We start from the raw sequence: 26,757 nt of genomic DNA, 5'->3' as shown, positions 1-26,757 counted from the left end.
CGGTCCTGATCTTAACACCTGTGAATCTTTTCACACTGCACCTGGCCAATAGTCCCAAAATACTTGACAGAATTAGCTAACACAACAATGCAATTGCATCATTAACCTTAGCGTAGACATATTAAGAGGTAAGAGCAGGTAAGATAAAGTATGTTTTCAGCTGGAATTCTAAATGAGATGTAGAGTCAATGACAGGCAAACATCTAGGGAGCTTTTCCCCAAGCAGCAGAAGCTGCAAAAGGCAGTGGTGATATTGTGTGGTGGAGGGGCAGCAAAGAGATCAGTGCTAAATAACTGGAGGGAAAAGGAGGAATCTAGTAAGAGCCAAATGGGTCCAGCAATTCTGCGAGGTGTTTTTAGCATTGGCCTGCATCCTGGAAGGAAGAGGGAGGCAGTGGCATTGTTTGAAATTTTCAGACACATTTTTTTTTTGAGCAAACATGGGTCTTTGGGCTTTTCTTGGGGTTTTTGTGTGTGTGTGTGTTTGTTTAAATTTCCTGAAAAAATGGTTGACCCTGGCAAATACTTTCATTTCTTTTTTTTATAATAGCATGGTTCTCCAAAGAAAAAGTGTCAATGCCACTTTGATGTTGTTTTCAATCAAAATGTTGAAAAGAAGATTTGTTTAAATTGCAAAGGGGTTTCACAATAATTAAAAAGAGGGCCAATTTGGACACTGGGAAATAAAAAGATCTTTTGTTATTTTACACTAATCACCAAATTAGGCTTTCATCTTTCCACTCTCCAGTATTCAGGGTTAGATTATTATTTGTTCATATTATTGTAGGGCTTAGGAGTCCTAGTCATCGACTGCAGATCCCTTTGTGCGAGGCACTGTACAAACGAGAAACAAAGGTCCTGTATTAAAGGTTCCATCTTTTTTCTTTCTGGCATGCTTACTGGCTAACTGGTAAGCCGGAGTCTCCCCAGTGACGGCAGCCTATTCAGCAGGGCCACGGTGGGTGGTAGGCCCAGAGCAGCCCCCGCCACCCACAACGCAGCTGGTTAAATATTCGGAGCGGTTTTTACATCCCTATTTTCCACTCATGTGTGGAATAAATGTTGTTATGGACACCAAGGCATGTGTGGATGTGCACCAGCGGTAGAAACACATGCTGCCGGTTGTGGGCACGCTGCTAATCAGCTGGGTGGAACCTGAATCTTTCCTGGGTAGCCGCCCAAGTGCTCAGATTATTGCTTCTTGAGGAAGTGTCCTGGCAATTACATGTGGGCACTTGGGAGAAATAGCTTTGGGTATGTCTACACTTGCACCCTATCTCGAAATACAGAAGCAAATGAAGATATTCAAAATTGCAAATGAAGCCAGGATTTAAATATCCCGTGCTTAATTTGCATAATTGCATTATGGAGCTATTTTGAAATGAAACACGCTGTGTAGACACGTTATTTCAAGAGAAACCCCTTCTCTCGAAATAACCCTTATTCCTCATAAAATGAGGTTTAACAAGTATTTCAAGAGAAGGGTTTTCTCTCAAAATAACACTTCTACACAGCATGTTTTATTTTGAAATAGCCCCATAACGTGATTATGCAAATGAAGCGCAGGATATTTAAATCCTGGCTTCATTTGCATCCCTATTTCGAAATAGGGTGCAAGTATAGACATACCCAGCATCTCTCCAGTCCGGTCCCCCTCAGAATTCTGCGTCCCATGTGGAGTTCCACTCATGTCAGTGGGACTCTGCCCAGACACCGAGGTCCGCACTGAACCCATTTCTGAACCAAGGCCGTCAGTATCTTTTGCTAGGACAGTTATTCATCTCTAAAGTGCCACGGGACGGCTCATTGTTTTTACAGTCCCAGTTATGATCTGTTCTCTACTGTGAATGTGACTTAAGGACTCCCACTGGCATCCAATAGACTGTGCCGGCTTCAAAGGATTTTCTCTGCATTTCATCTACATCTCATTGATACGCTATTGTTTCAGTGCAACCCCATGGTAAACCCCGGCTGGCATACGCCTCGGCACTGCAATCACTTTGACATTCCAGCGGCACTATGAAACACCGTTCTTAATGGCTCTCTCTGCCCTTGCAAAAGGTTCTCCTGCAGTCTGACTGTACTATTTCTTCTCTCCCTCCCTCCCCTTCCACTGAGCCTCTTGCTTGAGTCTGCTTCGTTTATAAGGAAAAGGCAAGGTCATGGCACTTTGGCTGTCGCCATGAAGTAAGCCCCCACCAAATGGCACAGGAGAGAGAAAAAAAATCCCCCCCACAGAAAAGTTTGGATGACTCTTATTTCTCCACTCCGATTGTGCAAACTCTTCTTTCCGAGGAAGCTTCTATTTTTGGAGCATCCCCTTGGCTTCCCACGTCACTCCCGCCAGCTGGAAAACTGAAGGGAGGACAGAACATCCCCCAGATCTTACATAATGGTGTAAAGGACCCCATGGAAGACAGCTGAAGAGGGGGCTTCTTATTGCTCCTCTGCTCCCTGAACAGGAAAAGCTATCAGAGTCAGACGCGGGGAGGCTCAGCCAGTCATGCTCTAGACATCAAGCCCCAACACCAGGCATAGAACCCTACTAACTTCATGGTCCAGATAGGTCGATTTCATGGCCATAGGTTTTTATGAATTGTAAATTTCATGAGTTCAGATTTTTAAAGCTGAAATGTCATGGGGTTGTAACTGTAGGGGTCCTGACCCAAAACCGCATGGTCGTGCGGGGTCACAAGATTATTGTAGAGGTTCTCGGTTCTGCCACCTTTACTTCTGCGCCGCTGCCTTCAGAGCTGGGCCTTTGGGTCGCAGCTGCCACTCTCTGGCCGCCCAGCTCTGAAGGCAGCAGCACAGAAGGAAGGTATGATAGTGCCACCTTTGCTGCTGTGCTGCTGTAGGCAGAGTGCTGCCTTCAGAGCTGGGCTCTCTGCCCCCCGATGCTACTCTCCACCCCCCAACTCTGAAGGCAGTGGGTGATGAATCTGAGTAATTGTCCCAAACTGAAGTGCCATTAGAGGAGGTTTTGGAGTAAACTGAAAAACTTAACAGTAACAAATCACCGGGACCGGATGGCATTCACCCAAGGGTTCTGAAAGAATTCAAATGTGAAACTGCGGAACTATTAACTGTGGTTTTTAATCTATCCTTTAAATCAGCTTCTGTACCCAAGGACTAGAAGACAGGTAACATAACGCCAATATTTAAAAAGGGCTCTAGGGGCAACTCTGGCGATTACAGACCAGAAAGCCTAATGTCAGTACTGGGCAAATTAGTTGAAACAATAGTAAAGAATAAAATTGTCAGACATGTAGAAGAACATAATTTGTTGGGCAAAAGTCAACATGGTTTTTGTAAAGGGAAATCCTGTCTTACTAATCTATTAGAGTTCTTTGAAGAGGTTAACAAACATGTGGACAAGCGGGATCCAGTGGATATAGTGTACTTAGATTTCCACAAAGCCTTTGACAAGGTCCCTCACCAAAGGCTCTTGTGTAAATTACATTGTCATGGGATAAGAGGGAAGATCCTTTCATGGACTGAGAACTGGTTAAAAGACAGGAAACAAAGGGTAGGAATAAATGGTACATTTTCAGAATAGAGAGGTGTAACTAGTGGTGTTCTCCAATGGTCAGTTCTAGGACCAATCCTATTCAACTTATAAATGAGCTAGAGAAAGGGGTAAGCAGTGAGGTGGCAAAGTTTGCGGACGATACTAAACTGTTCAAGACCAAAGCAGACTGTGAAGAACTTCAAAAAGATCTCACCAAACTGAGTGATTGGGCAACAAAACGGTAAATGAAAATTAATGTGGATAAGAGTAAAGTAACGTACATTGGAAAAAATAACCTCAACTATGCATACAATATGACAGGGGCTAATTTAGCTACAACTAATCAGGTAAGAGATCTTGGAGTTCTCTGAAAACACCAGATAGTTCTCTGAAAACATCTACGCAGTGTGCAGCGGCGGTCAAAAAAGCAAATAGGATGCTATGAATTATTTAAAAAGGGATAGAAAATAAGACGAATAATATCTTCCTGCCCCTATATAAAAATATAGTATGCCCACATCTTGAATACTGTGTATAGATGTGGTCTCCTTACCTCAAAAAAGATATTTTGGCATTAGAAAAGGTTCAGAAAAGAACAAAAATGATTAGGGGTTTGGAACAGGTTCCATATGAGGAGAGGATAAAGAGACTGGGACTTTTCAGTGTAGAAAAGAGGAGACTTAGGAGGGATATGATAGAGGTATATAAAATCATGAGTGATGTGGAGAGGGTGAATAATGAAGTTATCTACTTGTTCCCGTAATATAAGAACTAGAGGACACCAAATGAAATTAATGGGTAGCAGGTTTAAAACTAATAAAAGAAAGTTCTTCTTCACACAGTGCATAGTCAACCTGTGGAACTCCTTGCCAGAGGAGACTGTGAAAGCTAGGACTATAACAGGGTTCAAAAAAGAGCTAGATAAATTCATGGAGGTTAGGTCCATAAAAGGCTATTAGCCAGGGAGTAAGGAATGGTGCCCCTGGCCTCTATTTGTCAAAGGCTGGAGAAGGATGGCAGGAGACAATTTTCTTGAGCATTGTCGTTGGTCCACCCCCTCTGGGGCACCTGGTGCTGGCCACTGTCAGCAGACAGGATACTGGGCTAGATGGACCTTTGGTCTGAGTCAGTAGGGCCGTTCTTATGTTCTTAAAATGTTGCTTTGAAAAAAGCACTTGGTTGGGAAATAATGGTGCCCCTGAGCCATATGTTTTTTAAAACATCTCCCCTCCTACTAACCTCAGGATGGCAGTCAGAATACGTGTCCCTGCAGATCAAGAGGAAGGAATGCCAGCTACCTCAAGAGGTTCGAGCTCTCATTTTGAAGCCTTTCTCCACAACCATTAGGACTAGAATTTTTTTTCAATGCAATCTGATTCTCACATAATCCCACGACTCCAAGAACTAGACCATACGCTCTAATTACCTAGGCTTTGTATGCTGATTAGCATTTTTGTTGCTCTTCATTTGCATAATCTATTCGAGCCATTTTTGCGCAAAAACAAACCGTGGGGACGTTTCCTTTTTGTGCAAAAACCCCTTTTTGCACAAGATCCTATAATAGCGAGAACAGATTATGCAAATGAAGTGTGACAACATGCTAATCAGCACTTCCTTTGCATACTCTCTGCCAGCAAAAGCCAGCCGTGTAGACATAGCCTAACAGAAGAGGTGCTCCTTCAGAAGCTCACATTCCCTCATGGAGACACACTGGTCCAGGCTATGTACTGTAGAAGCTGCTGTATATTTGTGCTGGTGCTGAAATGAACATCAAACTCTCACTGACGTAAATCTGAGCATGAGCAACATTGCCCAGTGAAGCATGGGTAGGGATCTGTGCTGTTCTAATGAGCGTAAAAGCATCCAGGCGGCACAAAACTACGGAAAAAGTCATTTAACTATTCAAGGAAATGCAAAACAATAAGCACAGAGACAAGAAACCCACCTCCCCTGAGCTTAGCTCCATCCTGCTTCTCTGGCCGCCTCTCCATGCAGCCTTCCACCCTGTCCGCTAAGAAGCTTGTCCTCTCAAGGTCACACCACTGTGCCTGTGTCAGGAAAGTTTCTTTGTACAGAACAAAAATATTTGTCATTTAGATGCCGGAATCTTAGCCGTGTTCATCAGTGTTACTCATTGCTCCATGGAAGTCAGTAGAATCAGAGAGTCAGAGAAATGTAGGGTTGGAAGGACTCTCACACCTAGACCAGGGGTGGGAAAAAGGGCCTCCGTGGGCTGGATCTGGCCCAAGCAGGTGGGATCTGGCCCAAGTTTCCTTCGCTCTGCCCCCATCCTGCGAGCAGTGCGTGGCACTTAGAAGCGCCACCTGCTCCTGATTGCCCTGGAGGCAGGGGAGCATGGGAAGTCTCCTCCCAGCCAGCAGCATGGGCACCGAGGGGTAGCCGGGGGGGGGGGGGGGGTGGGCAAAGGTGTTCCCCCACCCCCAGACCAATCATGGTCTGGGGGTGGGGAACCCAGAAGTATTCTGGCCCCACCCCTTCCGCTTGAGGCCCCACCCCTTCCAGAGCAGCCCAGGGCCACTTCAAAAATGTCTGAAGTGCCCCCCCAGCAAAAATATATTTCCCACCGCTGACCTAGACCATCCTTCATGAACCTGTTTTTAAAAACCTCCAGTGACAGGGATCCCACAACCTTGCTTGGAAGCCCGTTCCGGAGCCTAGCTTCTCTGAGTGAGAGAGTTTTTCTTAACATCTAACCTACATCTCCCTTGCTGCAGATGAAGCCCGTCACATCTTGCCTTCCCTTCAGCGGGCATGGAGAACAACTGATCAGTGACCGCTTTAAGAACAGCCCTGAACATATCTGCAGACTTTTCATCTCCTCCCTCAAGCTTCTTGTCTCAAGAACCTTTCCGGATAGGTCAGAGTTTGTAACCCTTTTCTCCTTGTTGTTGCTCTCCTCTGGGCACCCTCCAATTTGTCCATGCCTTTCCTAAAGCGCAGCACCCAGAAATGCTCAGAGTACTCCAGCCAAGGCCTTACCAGTAGTAAGCAGAGTGGGACAATTAACTCTCATTTCTTTCAGAAGATACTCCTGTTACTACAACTCAGAGTAATATTTGCCCTTTTTGGCAACTGCACCATGTTGTTGGCTCACGTGACTCGCTGTAACCCCCAGATCCTTTTCAGCAGCTCACCCCCTACCCAGGGGGTTCCCAATTTTATGTTTGCACGTGTGATTTTTCCTTCCTTTGCACTTTTCTTTACTGAATTTCATCTTGTTGAATTCAGACCAATCCATCGAAGCCAATCTGAATTCTAAAACTGCTCTCCAGACTACCTGCAACCCCTCCCTGCTTGGGCTAATCTGCAAGTTTTATAAATATATTCTCCTCTCCATTATCCAAATGCATCTATAAAAATACTGAATAATACCAGACCCAGGATTTACCCTTCCAGGAGATCACTAGATACTCTCACCCAGTTTGACAGCAAACCATTGGTACCTACTCTTTGAGTTGGTTTTTTTTTAATCAGTTGTGAACCCACCTACCAGTAATTTCATTTAGACCACATTTCCCTAGTTTGCTTATGAGAACATCATGGGGGATTATGTCAAAGCCCTTGCTAAATTAATTCAAGATATATCATCTCTATTGCTTTCCCACTTCCTCTAGGCCAGTAATCCTGTCAAGGAATGGTATTATGTTGGTTTAACGTGATTTGTTCTTGACAGATCCATGCTGGTTCGCAAACTCTAGGCCGTGACCCAGGACTGACTCACACAACACCAGGCACTGGGTCACCTTGCTGTAGTAGGGTAACCCGATGACTAGTGGGGGTGTTAAGGCACTGTGCATCACCAAGCAGCCAGCAGCAGGCAGGCCACAGAGCTCCATGTGCTGCCCCTGCCCTGAGCGCTGGCTCCACACTCCTATTGGCCAATTCCCGGCCAATGGGAGCCGGGGGGAGTGTCTGTGCCTGCAGGCGAGAGCAGTGTGTAGAGCTGCTTGTGTGCCTCCGCCTAGGAGCCAGACCTGCAGCTGGCCACTTCTGGGGCACAGTGTGGTCGACAGTGCCAGGAGAGGCGGGAAGCTGCCTTAGCACCCCGGCTGCACTACTCACCGGAACCGCTAGAGGTAAACAAGCACAAGCATCAACCTCCTGCCCCGCCCTGAGGCCCCTTGACCCTGGAGCCCCCTAGGGTACTCCAGGTCCTTTATTCCTGCCCCCCCAGAACCCGCACTCTAGTCAAAAGGGATAATTACACTGGGCCATGAGCATCAACACTGGGTCGCGAGAAACAAGATTTGAATTCTGGATGGCTGGTTGTTTGCCAGCCAGACCCCCTGCGCCGCAGTCCCTGATCCAGCAAAGCACTTCAGGGCATGCATAATGTTAAGCACATGAAACATCCCGATGGAGTCAATAGGACAATTCATTTTCTTCAAGTCATGCACATACTAAGTTCTACAGGCTTGGGGCCCTTATCCCCAGTGGATCCCAGGAGCCCCACCAGCCCCTCTTGAGGGGAACCAGGACAGCCTTAGATCCCGCCCGTGGGAAAAGAGAACCATCCTCACCAGATTTCACAGTGAAATCGTAATGAAAAAGAAGGAGACTCTGATGCAGGCAATGGACAAGGCCCTTATTTTCCCTTTGCAAAGGAGAGCTGATATTTTCGGGGTACTGTTCTCCCCTCTTCCAGCTGTATCCTGCAGCTGTCCTGGTCTCATTGCTGAGGAGATGAACACTTCACAGGTCACCTTTTGCTCCTGTAAGTATGACTTCCAATTGAACTCTGCTGCACCTTATAAAACAAAGCTGTCATGAGACGAGGCCATCTAACATGGACCGCACTTACCTTTGGCTTCGTCTTGACATTCTGTTTATGTCTCACTGTATTATGAAGCTTAGATTGAATAATGTTTGCTCAAGATAACTCCCTTGTTTATGTTGGAGTCAGTCCACTTTGATGACACAGGAAATAACGTTTCCCAGCTGGACTATGGCAGGTCTCTTATTTCTTCAGGGGCAATCCCAGCATCCCTCAGACTACAGCCAGACTAGGAAACACAGAACGTTGGGCTAAGAGTTCACATAAAAGCCAGGGAGCTCAGAAGGAAGGCTGCCACTCCCCATGTCACTTGGCCCCTGGTTGAAAGTTCATGGAAAACATCCTTAGCTTGGCAAACCCGACAGCGGCATCCTTGTTGTGGTTTTGCCTCCACATTTCCCCCCCCCCCCAGTAATTTTTTTAAAGCTAATGTTTGAAATCATAATTCATACTGCACGGGTTTAGAGGGAACGCTCTGTACATCTAGGGTTGGATTATCAAAATTAAAAGTTTGGCTTAAGAAGTCACAAAACACATATGGTACATAACCAGCATGGATCCAGCTGTAGGCGTGCAAGTGTTTAGGTCATGGGGAATAAGTGCCTGGGTACATCACCCATGGGAACCTTTACAGAGTTGGTCGTGGTAGGCGGATATATACATGGGTGGGGGGTTGTCCTAGAGTCCGTTGTTGTCTGGGAACAACAACGATCTATCTCTGTCGGTAGACATGGTCTGCCAAGGATGAAAACCTGACAGAGATGTCCAGCAAAAAAGTTTACCAGTGGAAGTGATCACCGAGGAACTGTGTCTTTGAGCAGACCTGTACAAGGAGTAATGTATAAGATCTACCTGGGAAACAGAGATCCTCTGAGTCACCTTTCCTCCTTGCTCTTGACAGCAGCAAATTATGACTCTCCCTGTACTACAATAGGTAGATTGACCAGGAGGATAAAGCCCACCTACCACCCACTTCTCATCCATCTGTGCTATGATGCTGCTCACATCACTGCCATGGGGCAGATTTGAACCTGGGACCTGTGGAGCAGCTTCTACAGCTTGAGCTATAAAGCTAGCTGGCTCATAGCTTGGGCTGTAGAGCTCCCTTGTTCTTATCTCTCACTGTAAGTGGTCTAAATGCCACTACGTGGGACAGTGAACCACACTTGGGCTATGTCTACACTCACAGCTTTTTGCAGCAGAAATATGCAAATGAGACTAAGCGTGGAATATCGCCGAGCCTCATTTGCATACCTAATGAGCCGCCATTTTTGCGGAAGAGGCTCTTGCGCCAGAAGGAGCTGTCTACACTGCCCTTCTTGCGCAAGAAAACCCCTCTTGCGCAATGCCGTTATTCCTGAAAATAATGAGCGTAACAGCATTGCGCAAGAGGGGTTTTCTTGCACAAGAAGGGGCAGTGTAGACAGCTCCTTCTGGCGCAAGAGCCTCTTCTGCAAAAATGGTGGCTCATTAGGTATGAAAATGAGGCTCAGCGAGATTCCACGCTTAACCTCATTTGCATATTCCTGCCGCAAGAAGCCGCGAGTGTAGACATAGCCAAGGTGTGTGGGTTACACTTATTTCTATATGCCCAGGCCAAAGGTACAGGTAGCTCGTGGGGGTGGGGGTGTTGGGAGATCTCTTCCTTCCCCTTACTCCCTTGTTTGGGCCGGTAGCCCAAGTGAAAATTAATCTCTCCAAATTCAGTTTGAACTGGAAAGACATGTACTGGGGGCTGGTGGATAGGCAGCGGTGGCCTGGAAACACAGGTACCTATCTTTCACATGGTAGGCACCACGCTGTAGGACTCGCAGCAATGCCTGCAAAACTACCAGCCATACCTCCGCACACTTTACAGAGACTGACTGGGAGCTTCCTGCGACTTCCGCTCGTCGCAAGCGCATTTGGGGTTGCAGGGTCAGAAGGAATGGAACGCAGGCCATGTGAAACCCAGCTGCAGGGACCTGGCTGGTTGAGTGTGGAAGAGAGGGAGTGGGCGTGTTCCTCACTTACTTGGAAGGCGATCATGAAACAGATGGAGAAACGTGGTTCTCTCTTGCCCCAAAAGGCAGGGCAAGAAGCAACATAGAAGATTTAGAAGGAATCTCAAAAAAAACTTCCTAACTGTAAGACCAGTAGGCCAGTGGAGCAGGCTGCCTCGGGAGATTGTGGAAGCTCGTTCACTGGAGGATTTCAAAAGGAGGTTGGACAGCCCTCTGCTTGGGTTAGCTCAGACTCAACACATCCTTCATCTTGTCAGGGGGCTAGACTAGATGACCCTTGAGATCGCCCTAGCCTGATGGTTCTGTGGTTGGTACAGGATGGACAACAGCAGTGCAGGTCCCCCCCCCTTTTCCCACGAGTGTGCCTACCCCCTTTTCTAGGGCTTGTCTCAATGGGCACTCAGTTCACAACAAGTTGGGGTGTGATCTCACCGCTCGAGCCTGTCGTGTACTAAGCCACCTTTCCAGATCTCTGGGTCCTACACATGCCTTGCGCAGCTTGCCGCGAAATGCCCCAATGACAACGGTATGTATGAAATCCGTCACTATACTCCCAAATGAACTCACATGGGAAAATAATAACAAACAAACAAACAAAACCACCCTATCACCTGTGTGTGAACGCGTTTCACAGAGCGATCACTCTATGACTGACCTACCAATCCTTCTCCGCCCAGGAATGCTGCACAACACTTTCAAAAAAAAAAGTTTAAGCCTGTGAGCTTAAATTCATAACTTTGTAGACACTAAAAATCACAGACTGAACAGAGAGAGACCCTGGATTCCTGGCTTATTTCGACAGTCTGTAACCTACAAACCTGTCTTCTTGTCTTCTGACTGAAGGGATGTCAACAGGCCACATCACCTGGAGTGGTTCCTTACAGTTTGCTCACTACTTATGTTAAACAAACTATTCAATTGTGTATTTAGCCATGACACACAGAGTCCCTTTCCTGGACTTAAAGAAGAGCTCTGTAGCACTTAAAAGTGTTCTTTCTTGCCAACAGAAGTTGGTCCAATAAAAGACTGGAATAAATTGCCCAGGGAGGTTGTGGAATCCCCATCTGTGGAGATATTTAAGAGTAGGTTAGATAAATGTCTATCAGGGATGGTCTAGACAGTATTTGGTCCTGCCATGAGGGCAGGGGACTGGATTCGATGACCTCTCGAGGTCCCTTCCAGTCCTAGTATTCTATGATTCTATGGGTACGTCTAAACTACATGGCTCCGTCGACGGCTTCATTTAAATTTACATGGCTGCCGGGCTGAGCCGATAAACAGCTGATCAGCTGTTTGTCGGCTCAGCACGCTAGTCTGGACGCTCCCGTCGACATGAAAGCCTTTTATCGACCTCCCCGGTAAACCTCATCCTACGAGGCATAACGGGGAGGTCGATAAAGGGCTTTCATGTCGGCGCGGGAGCGTCCAGACTAGCGCACTGAGCTGACAAAGAGCTGGTCAGCTGTTTGTCGGCTCAGCGCCGCAGCCATGTAAATTTAAATGAAGCCGCGATTATTTAAATCGCGGCTTCCTTTCCCTTTGCCGATCATTGATGGAGCCATGTAGATTAGGCTGGAGGCATGTAATCTAGACACACACTATATGATCTCACCCACCATGTCTCTCTAACATCCTGGGACCAACACGGCTACAGAAATAATGCAGATGGTAGCCCTGGTGTTCTATAAAAGTGACTACAAGTCTCCTCCTCTAGAAACTCCTTTTAGGCACTCTGGAAAGCACAGTGCAAAACCCAGCATGGCCAGTCTGTAGAGCTCAAGGCCACAAGCAACCACGGGTGCAGTTGGGGAGACGTGGGCAAGGCAAGCCACTGTGATGAATTAGACAACATCGAGATCTTCCACATTCTGTCTGTCACCTTTAGACTATGACATTATTCGCAACTCCAGAGAGGATGCATAGACATTTGAAATACTCCACAAGAAACATTTCTGTGAGGTAAACCTGAGTCACAGTTCTTAGGTTTTGTCACTGGAGAATCCTCCTGGTAGAGCCCATGAGGCCCAGAAGACACACTGGTAAGGGAATCCCTGCATTTGGGTTCCTATTACTCTAACTTTGCTGCCATAAATTGCAGAGCCACACTCTTGATAGCCAACTTGATTAGACTGGAAGCAGGTAAGCATCACACTCAGGGCAGGTCTGCACTTACCAGATCAGTGCTGTGGAGCTCAGTCCCTCAGGGGTCGATTTAGCAGGTCTGCTAAAGACCCACTCAATTGACTGCAGATCATGGTCTCGTCATCTCTGGTACTCCACCAGTATGAGACATGTAAAGAGAGTCGACAGGAGAGTTTCTCCCGTCAACCTCCCTTCCCCATGCAGTGCAGAGCGCCATGGCCACTCGATCTATGTACTACAGCTATATTCTTCATGCAGCTGGAGTTGTGTGCTTAGGTGAACATTGTCCTGTAATGTAGAGCTGGCCCCAGTGTGCTGGACAGCTCTTTAACTTGGGATCCTTGCTAATCACTTTCACATCTATGCAGGACTGAGCCCTGACTAAATACATGTTTTAATCATGGTCTTTACTTGCAAATCCCAGGACTGTGCAGTGGGGAAGCTTTACTATCAGCCTCTCTGGGAGCAAAGTCAGGCCAACACTGAGTGCTTCTGAAATTCCAGCCGCAATTGTTTCTTGTTTCACACACCGTGTTGAAATCTGGCTGCAGAGGCACATTTAGCATTGAGGTAACGGGACTGCTTGAGTTCAAACATTCACTGGGGGATAGCCCTCGGTCTAAACACATCTCAGTCTTTACGAAGGTTTGGTTTGGCATCCCACAAACGTAGACACTTTAATTTAGAATAGCTCTGACATTTTTCAGGCCAGTTGATCCTTCCCTAATAGAACTGAGCATCAGATATCTGCTTGGCGATTACCACCACATTTTCTGACTTCTGCCAGACGGTTCTGCAGTAACATTTTTCTCTTCAGTTGCACCGAATGACAGGTTCATAGATACCATTGACAGTCTTACCACTTTCACCACAGAGCACACCCGGGACACCGCTGAAATAAATCTGACTGTGCTGGAGTGTTTAGAGATGGACTTTCTCTGCTGGCCGATTAAGTTTCAAACGGACCCTTCTTCCTTACAGGACTGTACACTCTCTCCCCCTCCACCCCAATTTATAATCCCTGGGATGTCACCCAGAGAGGTGCTACTCGTTCTCCGCCCACAAAGTCAACGGGAGTAAAGATCAATGCTTCACAGGAGTTGCCCACGTGGTTACATTTTCAGAGAAACATATAGCACATCATATATATAGTAGCCCGATGTCTGTGACTCTGTAACGCTGAAACGCTGGCTGTTCCCTCTGGGCGGCGCTGTTGCCTCCCACCGTGGCGCTCGGCTGACTTCTGCACCACTCAGCGGGGCCGCCGTGTGGAAGCAAGCAGCGCAAGCAGCCGTTTCAGGTCCGGGGGTGCTGCATGGGGAGCGCGGAACCCAAACGGCCGCTTGCATCACTTGCTCCCACATGGCAGCCCGGCTGAGCAATGCAGAAGTCAGCTGAGCGCCATGGCAGGAGGCAATAGCGCCGCCCAGAGGGAACAGCCAGGGGGTGGGGCCCGGACGAGCGTGTGTCTGACGTCAGGAAAGGGCGCCAGATTCAAAAGGAGGAAAGCGGAGCAGACACAGAGGACGCGGAGGAGACAGAGAGGAGAACGGAGGACAGCGAGAGAGACGCAGCAGGAGGAGGAGAAGAGAAACACAGAGTGAGAGGTAGGAGGGGGAGAAGAGAAAGAGAGAGACAGAGAGAGAGAGGCAGGAGGTGGATGAGAGCTGAGAGACAGAGAGGGGGAGGCAGTAGGAGGAGAAGAGAGAGAGAGGCTGTTTGCTGCTTGCTCCTGTGTGGAGGCCCGACTGAGTGGCGCAGAAGTCAGCCAAGCACCACGGCGGGAGGCAAAGGGGGGTGGGGAGGTGATGTACATGCACAGGGGGCAGGGCCTGGATAAGCGTGCATCCCCGATGGAGAAAGAGAAGAGCGGAGAGAAAGTGAGAGGCAGGAGGAGGAGGAGAAGAGAAAGGAAGAGTGAGAGGCAGGAGGGGGAGAAGAGACGGAGAGAGAGGCAGAAGGCGGAGGAGAGCTGAGAGAGAGAGGGGAGGCAGTAGGAGGAGGAGGAGAGACAGAAAAAGACACAGAGTGAGAGACCGGAGGCTCAGGAGAGAAGACCGACGTAGAGGAGAGACCTGAAATTGGCTAGTTAATAATAGGAGGGGTTTTGTTGCTAACTATTGGTTTTCATTGTGAATTGCAGGCTCTTTGATGAATAGCAATTCTAGCTGGTCACATCACAGTTCACAGTTTTAAACTGAAACTATAAAAGAGAACAACAGCCTGGAATGGCCCCAGCTGCCCATCCCTGTTTAATCAGTTAACCGGTTAAATTTAACATTTAACTGGTTGACTAATTAAATGGGATTTTGCATCTCAAAACTCTGCCACTCTTCTACTTAACATTACGTAACAACGGCATTTAATCTGCTCTGGAACCAGAGCTTAGTCGTGACCCAGACACAGTGTGAGAAACGGAACACTGTCTAATGACTGACTGAATACTTTCGTAAAGTATTTCAAATGATAAACCTTACTACAGTCAGGGAGTGGGAGGCTGATCTTGAGATTAAGTCTGGTGCTCTGTGTTCAAATCTGGCCCCTGCCTTTCCATGTGACCGTGAGCAAGTCATTTAAGCCTGGTCTAAGTTTTGCTGGTGTGAATATTTTGGTTACGGGTGTGATTTTTACTGGCATAGTTACACCAGTAAAAGCCCTATAATTATACCACTATACAAATGGTTTATACCAGTATAGCTTAAGCCCTTTCCATTAAGGGCAGCTAAACCAGTATAAACACTTGTATACAGGTATAACTGTGTCCACACGAAGGGTGTATCTACACTTCACCGTAGTTCAAAATAAGATACACTACTGAGCTACTCAAATTGCATACATTATTTCACTGCTGTTTCGAAATAGCTTATTTAGTCATGTGGCGCTGTCTACACAATGCCAAATTTCAAAATAACCCGCTATTCCAAAACGTCCCTTACTCCTTGTGGAATGAGATTTACAGGGACGTCGGAATAGTGAGCCTGAAATAATGGGCTTGCTGTAAACACGTGGGATAGCTATTTCGGGATACTTCAGTATCCTGAAATAGCGTTGCAGTGTAGACGTAGCCTAAGAGATCTAATTGCTTCAGCTGTACTGAGAGCATTAAAAGGGAACTACTTTCTATGGTAGACAAGACCTAAGTCTCTCTGTACCTCAGTCTCCCCATCTGCAAAATGGGGGTAATAATACCTCTTTGTCTATTAATATTGTAAGTTCTTTGGGCCTCTTCCGCTTCACTTGCTCATTCACACAATGGAGTCCTGGTCTTGTCTGAGGCCTCTCAAAACTGTTGTGATCCATGTTGCCCCTTTTGGACCCAAGTAACTAGTCAAAGTTTAGGGAGGGGTAGAACGTGGAGTAGAAATTGGAGAGAGTCAGATATTCCTTTGCAAAAAATTTTTATTTCAGATGTACAAAGTTGCAGTCAGTGAAGTTCCATGAGACCTCTTAGGCTACGTCTACACTGCTGCCTCTGATTAATAGCCTCCAACTTCTGATAGCTCAATAAACTACTGGGCGTGGGGCAATTTTGGGGAAAGGATTTTCAAAATTTTTCATGAAAACCTTTTGCCAACATTTTAAACTGTGAAAATATGTTGACTAGTGCTATTAACTAGCTTCTTTATTAATGCATCACTCATGTTAACATTCTTACATACTATATATTTTATTCCAGGAGGTATCAACTCTGTGATCATTTTTTAACTACAGTAGCCCCCTTGGCTGTATGTACCTATATAACAAGATCCTAGTACAGCTTCCTATCCATTTGAGAGGATGTATGGTCCAGCATTAACCCAGGACAAGGGAAATCTGGCTTCTGCTCCTCCACAGTCTTCCTGGGTGACTTTAGGCAAGTCACTTAGCCTTGCCAACACTACAGGTGCGAACTAGGGGTGTGTGATTTCTAGAGTGGTGTAAGTGCCCTGTGTAGATGCTGCTGGCCTGCTTTAAAAGATACATAATGCATATCAATATGGTCCTCTTTGAAATGGGACTAAATCAACATGAATTCAGCCTGTTTGAGTGCTTTAGAAATCAAACCCCTCTAGTTTTTCACTGTGTAGAAAAGCTCTAAGACTTTGTGCCCCCCATTGTAAATGGAAACAAGAGCACTTCCCTATTTCACAGGGAAGTGGTGACTATAAATGCATTAGGGATTGTGCTCAGAGATTAGATAATGGGGACTACAGTATATAAATACCTGAGATAGAGATTGCAGCTGCCTTTCCGAAGTAGCAAAATAAATAAAAATGGAATAAACAAACTAACTGCTCTAAGCTGTTTTAACGACTATTAATTTACTTAACTCTTCAGGGGAGTGATGCCAATCTGTGCTTGCTAAGGATCTGGCTTCAGATTTTTTTTTAAAATAAATAACACATTTTACAAGGAAACTTTCAGTGTCATGGAACTCTCATTCTCCTGAAAAATGAAATAGTGAAAGCCAGGTCTACACTGCAGGGAGAAGGTTGGCTTAAGCAAAGTATGCACCTCCAGCTATGTAAATAACCTTAAGCTGAGCTTGGCGCCACTCCTGTCGACTTCCCTTACGCTTCCCTGCCTGTAGCATTCAATTTAGTGGGCCTTTACTAGATCCGCTAAATCTAGCCCCAGAAGATCGATTGCCAGAGCTTCGATCCTCTGGTAACATGGAGACATGGCTGAAGACAGTGAAGAGCTTACATGGCAATACAAGCAAAGTAGACTATTCTTGAAGGCATAAGAAGAAATACTGTCCTGAGTGAGAGCCCCACACAGGCCCAGCTCTGAAGCACCCTGCTGTCAGCAGCAGAGAAAAAACAGTAGTAGCATCGCATTTGCCCTGCCCCATAACTCCTTGTTGGGACAAGACCCTGACAATTACAAGACTGAAATGCCAGATTTAAACAGCTGAGATCATGAAATTTACGATTTTTAAATTCCTTTGACCATGATAGAGACCAAAATGGACTGTGAATTTGGTAGGGCCTGGTGGCGGGCCCCTCCCGCCTGGGTCCCCGACCCCTTGGGATACAGTCTCTCCCTGGCCCTTTAAGCCAGGCCAAAGGCCCTCTGGCCTGAGTCCCCGAAACAGTCTCCAGCTGGCCCTTTAAGCAGGGCTAAGGCCCCCAGGCCTGAGTCCACAAAACAGTCTATAGCTGGCCCTTTAAGCAGGGCTAAGGCCTCCTGGCCCGAGTCCACACAGTTTACAGCTGGCCCTTTAAGCAGGGCTAAGGCCCCTGGCCCGAGTCCACACAGTTTACAGCTGGCCCTTTAAGCAGGGCTAAGGCCCCTGGCCCGAGTCCACACAGTTTACAGCTGGCCCTTTAAGCAGGGCTAAGGCCCCCTGGCCCAAGTCCACAACACAGTCTATAGCTGGCCCTTTAAGCAGGGCTAAGGCCCCCTGGCCTGAGTCCACACAGTTTACAGCTGGCCCTTTAGCAGGGCTAAGGCCCCCTGGCCTGAGTCCACACAGTTTACAGCTGGCCCTTTAAGCAGGGCTAAGGCCCCCTGGCCTGAGTCCACACAGTTTACAGCTGGCCCTTTAAGCAGGGCTAAGGCCCCTGGCCTGAGTCCACAAAACAGTCTATAGCTGGCCCATTAAGCAAGGCCACGTCCACAACACAGTTGTCGTTGTAGCAGGGGCACACCCCAGGTAGGGGGACCCAGGCCCCCCCCTACTCCACCGGGTCCCAGCCCAGGGCCCTGTGAGCGACCAGGTACCGGGTCACTCTCTCGGCGGGGCCATCCAGCCGAAACGCACCGAGGTTCTCGGGCCGGGAGCGGCGGCTCCTGCTCCTGCCCTGGGCCACTTCCTACCTGGACCCCTGGGCTTCCTTCCCCTGGACTTGCCCAGCTGGCTGCAATCTCCAGGCCGGCGTCCCCTCAGCAGGCAGTCTCTGGGTTGCACCAATTCGCCTCCGCCTTCCTTCCGGCCTCTCCTGGAGTCCCTGGCCACCGCTGAGGGGGAGCTCCCTTCTCCCATCCTTCTCCTTCAGCTGCCTCCTCTGACTGAGTCCTGGCCCAGGCTTTTATAGCCCTGCTGCAGCCTGGGCATGCTCAGTAGGGCTGTGGGGGAGGGGCCTCTGCAGCCAGGTAACCCTGGCTGTGCCCTGTAGGTTCAGTGCGGGGCTGCCTCGCCCCGTCACAGGCCCTATTAATAATAGTATTACAAGTGTGACACTGGGAGTAGCCTGAGATTCAAAGTTAGGGCTGACGCTACTTAGATGCGGATGCTTGGAGACCATGGTACTTTTTGCATGCTTTTCGGGCTCTCTGGCTAGATTCCTGCCCTTCTCCAGGTTCATGTGTGCTGAGATGTCAGCGTAAACTGAGGAGCTGAAACTTCACTCAGCCATGGCTGGGGTGGCTTGTGCAAGGGCACCAAGGGGGTTTTCCAGATGTAACAGGAATGGATCTGTGGCCCGGGAATCATATTGCAGTGAATCTCCCGAACCACCGGATGAGCTAATAAAGTAGGGGCATGATGAGCCCCTGCAGGCACTTATGCAACCTTTGGGGTTAATTGTTTCTTTGACTTCTGAGGTTACAACTATAATTGCGACTCCGCATTTTTGTTTATTTCATGAGCTCCTGATGAACCAAGACCTACATGGTGGCTTCTTATGAATCACTGCCTATTAGTTGCTCTCATTATGACTGTACTATCAAATTAGTGCAAGCTGGATCTAGCGGGGACACTCAGTGCTTTCTCCCCACCCCCTCTGCAGGAAGCCAGCGCTGGTGTTACAATCTTGCTGGGGGGCTGCAAGGCTGGAGCGCCAGTGCAGGCTCCTTGTTGCGGAGGGAGCGAGGGGGAATTGAGCTTGAGCTGCAGAAGAGCAGTATCTGGCTTGGGACCCATAGGTTGCCAACCACTGTGCTAAATCAACCGCTGATCACCTCCCTGTCAACTCTGGTCCTCCACTAGGTTGCGAGGAGTAAGGGAAGTCGATAGATGATTTTCTCCCATTGATCACCCACCATAACAGGAAGGTGACAGCACCGTTCTACAACGGCCTTTCCTATGAGCCATAGCCTGAGACCTTATTCCCCTTGAAAACTTTCTTACTCCATGGCACCGAGAGGAAAGAGTCCAGAATCGGCTGCGATGCTCTGAATTGTACAAACGGTTCCTTTGCGGGCAGCAGAAGGTGGAATATTAATTTACCTTAAAATATTTTATTTTTGTTTCCTTTTTGTTCTACTGTTGTTGGCCCATCTGAAGTTAAGCCCAGGGAGGTTGCTGAATGGCATCCATCGGCATCCTTTTTTCTTAAGGAATCAACATGACTCGTTATTTAGCACTTGCCTATTACAGGTGCTGCTATGATCCTAGCTTGTGTCCAGACACACAGGATAGTCCAGTCCTGGCTGTGAAGAGCTCCCAATCCAAGGGTCTGATCAAAGCCTGCTGAAGTCGATGTGGGTTTTCCGACTCACTTCAGGTGGACTTTGGATCAGGCTCCTTGGATACTTATCATTTGGAAGTGTTTGCAGCAATCCGTATTTCGTTCCCCGTCCCAATGTGTTAATTCTTTTGTGTTATTATAGCAATTGGGCTGCTGAGGAAACAGGGAAGCAACCATTCCCCAAGGTATCTGATTAGAAGGTACACCAGCAGCACCGCTGGCTGCAAGCTGATATTCTTGTGCAGTGGGAAAGGTTACGCCAAGCTGTTCTCCTCGGAGGATTTCCACCTTTCATTTCCTTCCATTTACTGTGACACGCCGAGCCGGGCTGAGAGGGTGACTCCCACCCTCCTGCCGGTGCTCATGTCTCAAACTCTTGTTTACTTTCCTTCCTCTCCCTCAGTCGATTCCCAAAAGCCAGGTTGGCTCATCCCATTCCCACCCTCAGTCAGTTCCTGGAACCCCCAAGGTAACAATGGAGAGAATTCAGTCATTGCGCTCATCAGGGGCTTTAGGGATAGTGCTGAACAAAGGCAGGTCCACTGTCGCCCTCCCGCCCCCCGCCCTATGGGGGTGCCCAGACTGGCACACACTCCTCTGAGTCACAGTCCCATCCCTGACCGCTCCCATATTGCGGTAGTTTATTGCTGGCTTCTAGACAAAGTGATATACTTGGCCCCTCCCCATCCAAAATACAGCTAGTAATGTTGCAAAGTCAAGCACCAGCTTTGCCTGTGCAATGCTAGGTCTGCCCCCTATGGCGTATAGTTATAATATGGGTCTTGGAGTGCTCTGAAAGTAACCACAAGAGACTAGGCAATTTAGCGTTGAGGTAACAGGAAACTTACAGGAACACAAATTAGAATACAAGGACCCCACACGCGGGATAAGAAACTGTACCTTAAGGATAACAGTGGGTCTGGCCCACGAAAGCTCATCACCTAATAAACCATCTTGTTAGTCTTTCAAGTGCTGCATAGTCCTGTCTTTTATTCCAAGAAAGATTCACAGTGAAGGTCGCCCAAGCAGCCTTAACTCTGCCTCAGAAAATGCAGGCATTTGGAGACAACCTTTGTGTGTGTGCGTGTGTGTGTGCACAAGCGCACGCAAGTGTTTGGGTTTGGTCTGCATTTCAATGTCACTCCTTAATGTGGCTACACCTAGCTGGTGACCACAACAACTACAATGACTCCCACCTCCCTGCCAGTGCTCACATCTCAAACCCTTGTTGACTCAGGGTTGTCCCTGTCGATGCTGGTGCCCTAGGCAGCCCAGCACCAGCACTCCCCTTGACATGGGGGGAAAAGCCGCTCTGCGGGGGGCAAGGGAGGCTGCAGGAGCACAATCTGTGGGGGGCAGGGAGTTACCAGCTCACTCAGACTGACCGTTTGCTGCAATGGCATCTGGTCCATCCGGTCCGAGAGCATTGGTAATTTTGGAGCATAGCGGCAGGGAAGCTCACCTGCAAGCCTCGGGAGAGCAGGTGGGTAGCAGCGAGCACAGGCCGAGGACTCAAGAGGAGCAGTGGGTAGCTGCACAGTTAGCCAGAGAGAAGCGGTCCCAAATTTCGTGGTGTCCCACGGGGCTGAATGTTTTGCGCATAGGTAAGGACAGCCCTGATAGACCTCCACTTACAACTGGCCTCCCTCCTTTTCTTTCACAGACCCCAGCATGCTCTTTTTGACCTTTCCAAATTCTACTGAATCTGGAAATGCCGCAGACGTTAAGTCTCCTCACACAAAGCTTCCTTCTATTACCACCGCATAAGTCACTTTCTTAAGTGACCTCTGCAGTAACACAGTAGCCAGGAAGGGGAATTACAGGGTGTCACAGCCATCTGCCTCTTGTTTCCTGACCACTCTTTGGGGATTATGGCTTCCCAATAGGCAAGTCTTCCCCTCTCGGTTTTGTTTCTGATTGGATGCGGCAACGCAGAGACCATGTTCCAAAACAATGGCCCATCTTCCAAAAAGCATGACGTTTCTAAAACAAGTACATTTTGGGTTCTTGTTGCTTTTCCTTTTTGTTTTTAATCCTCTGGGGGCACGTTTTCAAGTTTTTCATCCACAAACTCCCCAGTTTTTCCATGATTTAAAAAAAATATTCCTGCAAAAGGCTTGTTTTAAGTGTGAGCAAACTCAGTAGGCAACAGCTACACATTTTGACAGTGACTTAGATTTTTTTCCCATTTGAAAGGGTTTCTTGTTACAAATATTAGGGAGGAGACACCAAACTGAAAAAACCTAAATGAGCTCATTTGGAGCTTTAGCACTGATATCTTGAAACTTTAAGCAGAATGACTTTTTCATTATTTAGACCATTCTGTGACGAGGAATAATAATACTAAAAATAATTTATATTACTACAAATGTCTTGGATTTCCAACTTATGATTCTGAAAGCTAGTGTTCTTGAAAGGCATTTTAAATCTTACTGTAATGGCACATACTTTCCAGCTTAACTCTAGTTAAAGAACATTTTTTTCTCTGCTCAGTTTCCTTTCCTCTACTGCTTTGTGATCTCAGTTGTGTCAAGCATCATAGAATAGAACACTAGGACTGGAAGGGACCTCGAGAGGTCATCGAGTCCAGTCCCCTGCCCTCATGGGCCATGGAGATCTACAGTGATCTTTTATGGCCTTGATTTCTTTCCCCTCCACTGCATAATTCAAAATGACCTTAGCAAGTTAGAGAAATGGTCAGAGGTAAACAGGATGAAGTTTAATAAAGAGAAATGCAAAGTGCTCCACTTAGGAAGGAACAATCAGTTCCATACATACAAGATGGGAAGCGACTGTCTAGGAAGGAGCATGGCGGAAAGGGATCTAGGGGTCATAGTGGACCACAAGTTGAACATGAGTCAACAGTGTGACGCTGTTGCAAAAAAAGCAAAAATGATTCTAGGTTGTATCAACAGGTGTGTTGTAAGCAAAACTCGTGAAGTCATTCTGCCACTCTACTCTGCACTAGTTAGGCCTCAGCTGGAGTACTGTGTCCAGTTCTGGGCGCCACATTTCAAGAAAGATGTGGAGAAATTGGAAAGGGTACAGAGAAGAGCGACAAGAATGATTAAAGGTTTAGAGAACATGACCTATGAAGCCAGGCTTCATGAACTGGGCTTGTTTAGTTTGGAAAAAAGAAGATTAAGGGGGGACATGATAGCGGTTTTCAAATATCTAAAAGGGTGTCACAAGGAGGAAGGAGAAAATTTGTTCCTCTTGGTTTCTGAGGACAGGACAAGGAGTAATGGGCTTAAAGTGCAGCAGGGGAGGTTTAGATTGGACATTAGGAAAAAATTCCTAACTGTCAGGGTGGTCAAATATTGGAATAAATTGCCAAGGGAGGTGGTGGAATCTCCCTCTCTGGAGATATTTAAGAACAGGTTAGATAGACATCTGTCAGGGATGGTGTAGACGGAGCTTGGTCCTGCCTTGAGGGCGGGGGGCTGGACTCGATGACCTCTCGAGGTCCCTTCCAGTCCTATGATTCTATGACTGCTGAACATTAGGGGAGGAAATTACCCACATCAACTAGTGCAAAACAATGCAGTGGTGCACAGAAAAGGGTCTCCTTACCTTTTCACAAGTCTGGATGCTCTGACGGAGTTTGTCAGGTTCTAGCAGGAAAGATACTGGTTTTTCTACAAGGAAAGAAAGAAAAAGCTATTCAGCAGTGCTGTTATGTGACAGCCTGGGTTCTATCTTTAATAAAAACCTTCAATGCACTGTGCTTTTGATTGAGTTTTCTGACTGGAGAGAGACAAGTTGGGGGCTCCTCAAAGTTTCATCGGTATTGCATTTTGGGTCACATCCCACTCCTTTTAGGGTGCCTCTACACAGCACCCTTATCTTGAAATAAGCTACGTAAATTGCGTAGCTTATTTTGAGGTAATTTCGAAATAGCTTATTTAGCAATTTGGCACTGTCTACACAGCAGCAAATTTTGAAAGAAAGCCCTATTCCGACAAATCCCTTAACCCTCGTGGAATGAGCATTTCGGGGACAATAGCGCACCCATTATTTCTAAATCTATTTTGAAATAATGGGTGCGTTTAAAGACACGGAATTGCTATTTCCGGATACTTCCGGTATCCCGAAATAGCTCCACAGCGTAGACGTAGCCTTGATGTCGATGGCAAAACCCTCAGTAACTGCAACAGGGCTCTAAGTCTCTTTCAGTGACCCATTGCCTGGAGAAGAAGGGGCCGGCTGGTTGTACCAAATAGCTGATCAGAATGTATGGTGTTAGGGCGATAGTTGCAAAGGCGCAGATGGCAACGAGCTCTGATCTGCATGAGGAAGTTTCACTGGCGGAGCAGTGTCTGTTAGGGGTGTGGGGAGAAATAATTCTAACCTGATGGGTATACATCCAGCAAGAGTGTCCTTTTGCCAGGCCTGCTGACAGGGGAGGCAAAAGGGGCCGCTGCTCCGGCTCCCAGCAATACAAAAGAGCCCAGAGTCCCAGCTGCTGCCCTGGGCCCTTTAAATGGCTGCTGGAGCTCTGCAAACACTCTCTGAGTAGCCTAGTCCTGCCCCTTCTACCAAAGGTCCTGCCCTTTCCAGGGGTGCAAAGCAGCCCCCACCCCACCTTGCCCAGGGACCTGTTGGCCACGCTGCCTTTTATCAGTATAATGGAATCTCAGAGTTATGAACACCTTGGACCTGGAGGGCACACGCAGCTCTGCACAAAACATGGCGGTGGTTCTTTCGAAAGTTTCCACCCAAACCCCGAATTAATACAACTTTGTGGAGAAATTGGAAAGGGTACAGAGAAGAGCGACAAGAATGATTAAAGGTCTAGAGAACATGACCTATGAAGCCAGGCTTCATGAACTGGGCTTGTTTAGTTTGGAAAAAAGAAGATTAAGGGGGGACATGATAGCGGTTTTCAAATATCTAAAAGGGTGTCACAAGGAGGAAGGAGAAAACTTGTTCCTCTTGGTTACTGAGGACAGGACAAGGAGTAATGGGCTTAAAGTGCAGCAGGGGAGGTTTAGATTGGACATTAGGAAAAAATTCCTAACTGTCAGGGTGGTCAAATATTGGAATAAATTGCCAAGGGAGGTGGTGGAATCTCCCTCTCTGGAGATATTTAAGAACAGGTTAGATAGACATCTGTCAGGGATGGTGTAGACGGAGCTTGGTCCTGCCTTGAGGGCAGGGGGCTGGACTCGATGACCTCTCGAGGTCCCTTCCAGTCCTATTATTCTATGATTCTATGAAACTTTACTGCGCGGAAGAAAAAAGCTGCTTTTAACCTTCTTCGCTTCAATGAAACAGGCACAGGAACAGGTTTTTTTTCCTGATCTTTACCTTTTTTAAGCTTTTCTTGTATTTTTAGTAGTTTCTGTTTAGCACAGGACTGTATGGGATTTTCTTTTTTTGTTTCTGTCTCTGCTGCTGCCTGATTGCGTATTTCTGATTGAAAATGAGGTGTGTGGTTGACCAGTCCGTTAATAACTTCTGTTCATAGCTCTGAGGTTCTGCTGTAGCTTATTCCTTTTGGGGAACATTTTGCAGATATAAGATGCAGTTCCACAAAGGGGAACTATCAGAAGGCCTGTATTAGCAAACAGAATCGTCCCGAGAGGGGTGGGAGGCCTGGGGCAACCCCCTGCCGTAGGCCCTCCCCCATTCCACCCCTTCCCCAGGACCCGAAATAGCGACACTGTGAGAAGCCAACCCCAGTGAACTGGGAAAAGGTGGCAGGACAGAGAAGGCTGCCAGGCCGCTCTGGCTCCCATCACCCTGGTGAGTGTGGGGAGGTGACTCCTGCTTCCACTCTGCACCAGACCCCCTGTAAGTTCCCAGGTTCCTCTTGTACATAGGATGGTTGCGGTAGCTGCCTGGAGCCCTAAAAGTATGAGGCCTGGAGCAGTCGCCCCCAAACCTCCCTATGAATGGGATGGCTCTGCTAACTCTTTCTCCTACAGGCAACTCCTTTGTTACCCAACTGCCTTTTGGGTCCTTTAAAATTCTACCCCTCAGTTATTTATGAGACAAAACTATTATCCTCCCTCCACCCCCTTTGCTGCTTAACTATATCGATTCTTAAAGGAACAGAAGTGAACAAATGTTAACAATCACGCCTACGCTATTAGCTAATTAGATGCACTTCAATCAGCTGTGGAATACAGGTTTCCCACGCAGCAGGGTGATGTTTAAGCTGACAACCAGCTGTTTGCATAGAATTTTTAAAAGAGCCTAAAAGCATTTTTCTGTATATTAAGACTCGTAAAAAAAAAACCTTTTAAAAATAGAGTATACATTTTGGCCTGCATCTTTTGGTGACACTCTTTCAAATGATAGTTCAGCAGAGAGTATGGCAATGTATTCACAGCTGGGTTAAAGATGTTTAAAAGCACTTTCAGCTAGGAATCAGATGTTTGCCTCTCACTGCCACCTACCGGCTAGGAAAAAAACTCAGGCCAAAATCTTAGTTTTCATTTGGGTTTAAATGAAGTCCAGCTATAGAGCAGACATCATTATCTGTTGCAAAGACACTCAGAGGCCTTAATTAGTGTCTAATGAGTGCCCTGTTGTGCTAGATACCACACAGACTTATGAAAAGACACATTCCCTGCCCCACAGCACTGAGGGGCAGTCAGGACAAAATACCAGCAAATCGGAAGGGCATAGGAGTACTTCGGCATGCTCCAGTCTCGGGCTGGAACCACGGATCGGAGTCCAAGCAAGTTTTACGGTCCAAGTCAGAAGGCAAAGTCCAAACCAAGCCAAGATCAGACAAGGAATGGTCATGGCAGCTATAAGAAATACACACTGTTGCCTGGACACGGCCTGGAAGACTCATTAGGTTTACAGGGAGTTAGGCCGCAATGGGCTGTAACTGTCAGTAGTTGCTGTGGAAATGTGAGCATGTCTCCCTCAGGCTGGGGCTTTTTTTACTCGGGCAGG

At 47.4% G+C, this 26,757-nt stretch overlaps 1 long non-coding RNA gene across 1 annotated transcript in view; it reads right to left on the bottom strand.

The window, feature by feature from the left end:
- The window catches only part of LOC112545069 (uncharacterized), a 211,993-nt gene that overhangs the window by 115,005 nt on the left and 70,231 nt on the right, over positions 1–26,757 (bottom strand). The window contains exon 3 of the long non-coding RNA XR_003088483.2: positions 23,419–23,483. This is a non-coding gene — a long non-coding RNA (uncharacterized LOC112545069). The remainder of the gene's footprint in view (positions 1–23,418; positions 23,484–26,757) is intronic.

Source organism: Pelodiscus sinensis, chromosome 3, assembly GCF_049634645.1.
Source record: "Pelodiscus sinensis isolate JC-2024 chromosome 3, ASM4963464v1, whole genome shotgun sequence".
NCBI classification, from domain to species: domain Eukaryota; kingdom Metazoa; phylum Chordata; order Testudines; family Trionychidae; genus Pelodiscus; species Pelodiscus sinensis.
The sequence above is the reverse complement of the archived record's forward strand: the minus strand, read 5'-3'. Positions and strand labels throughout refer to the sequence as shown.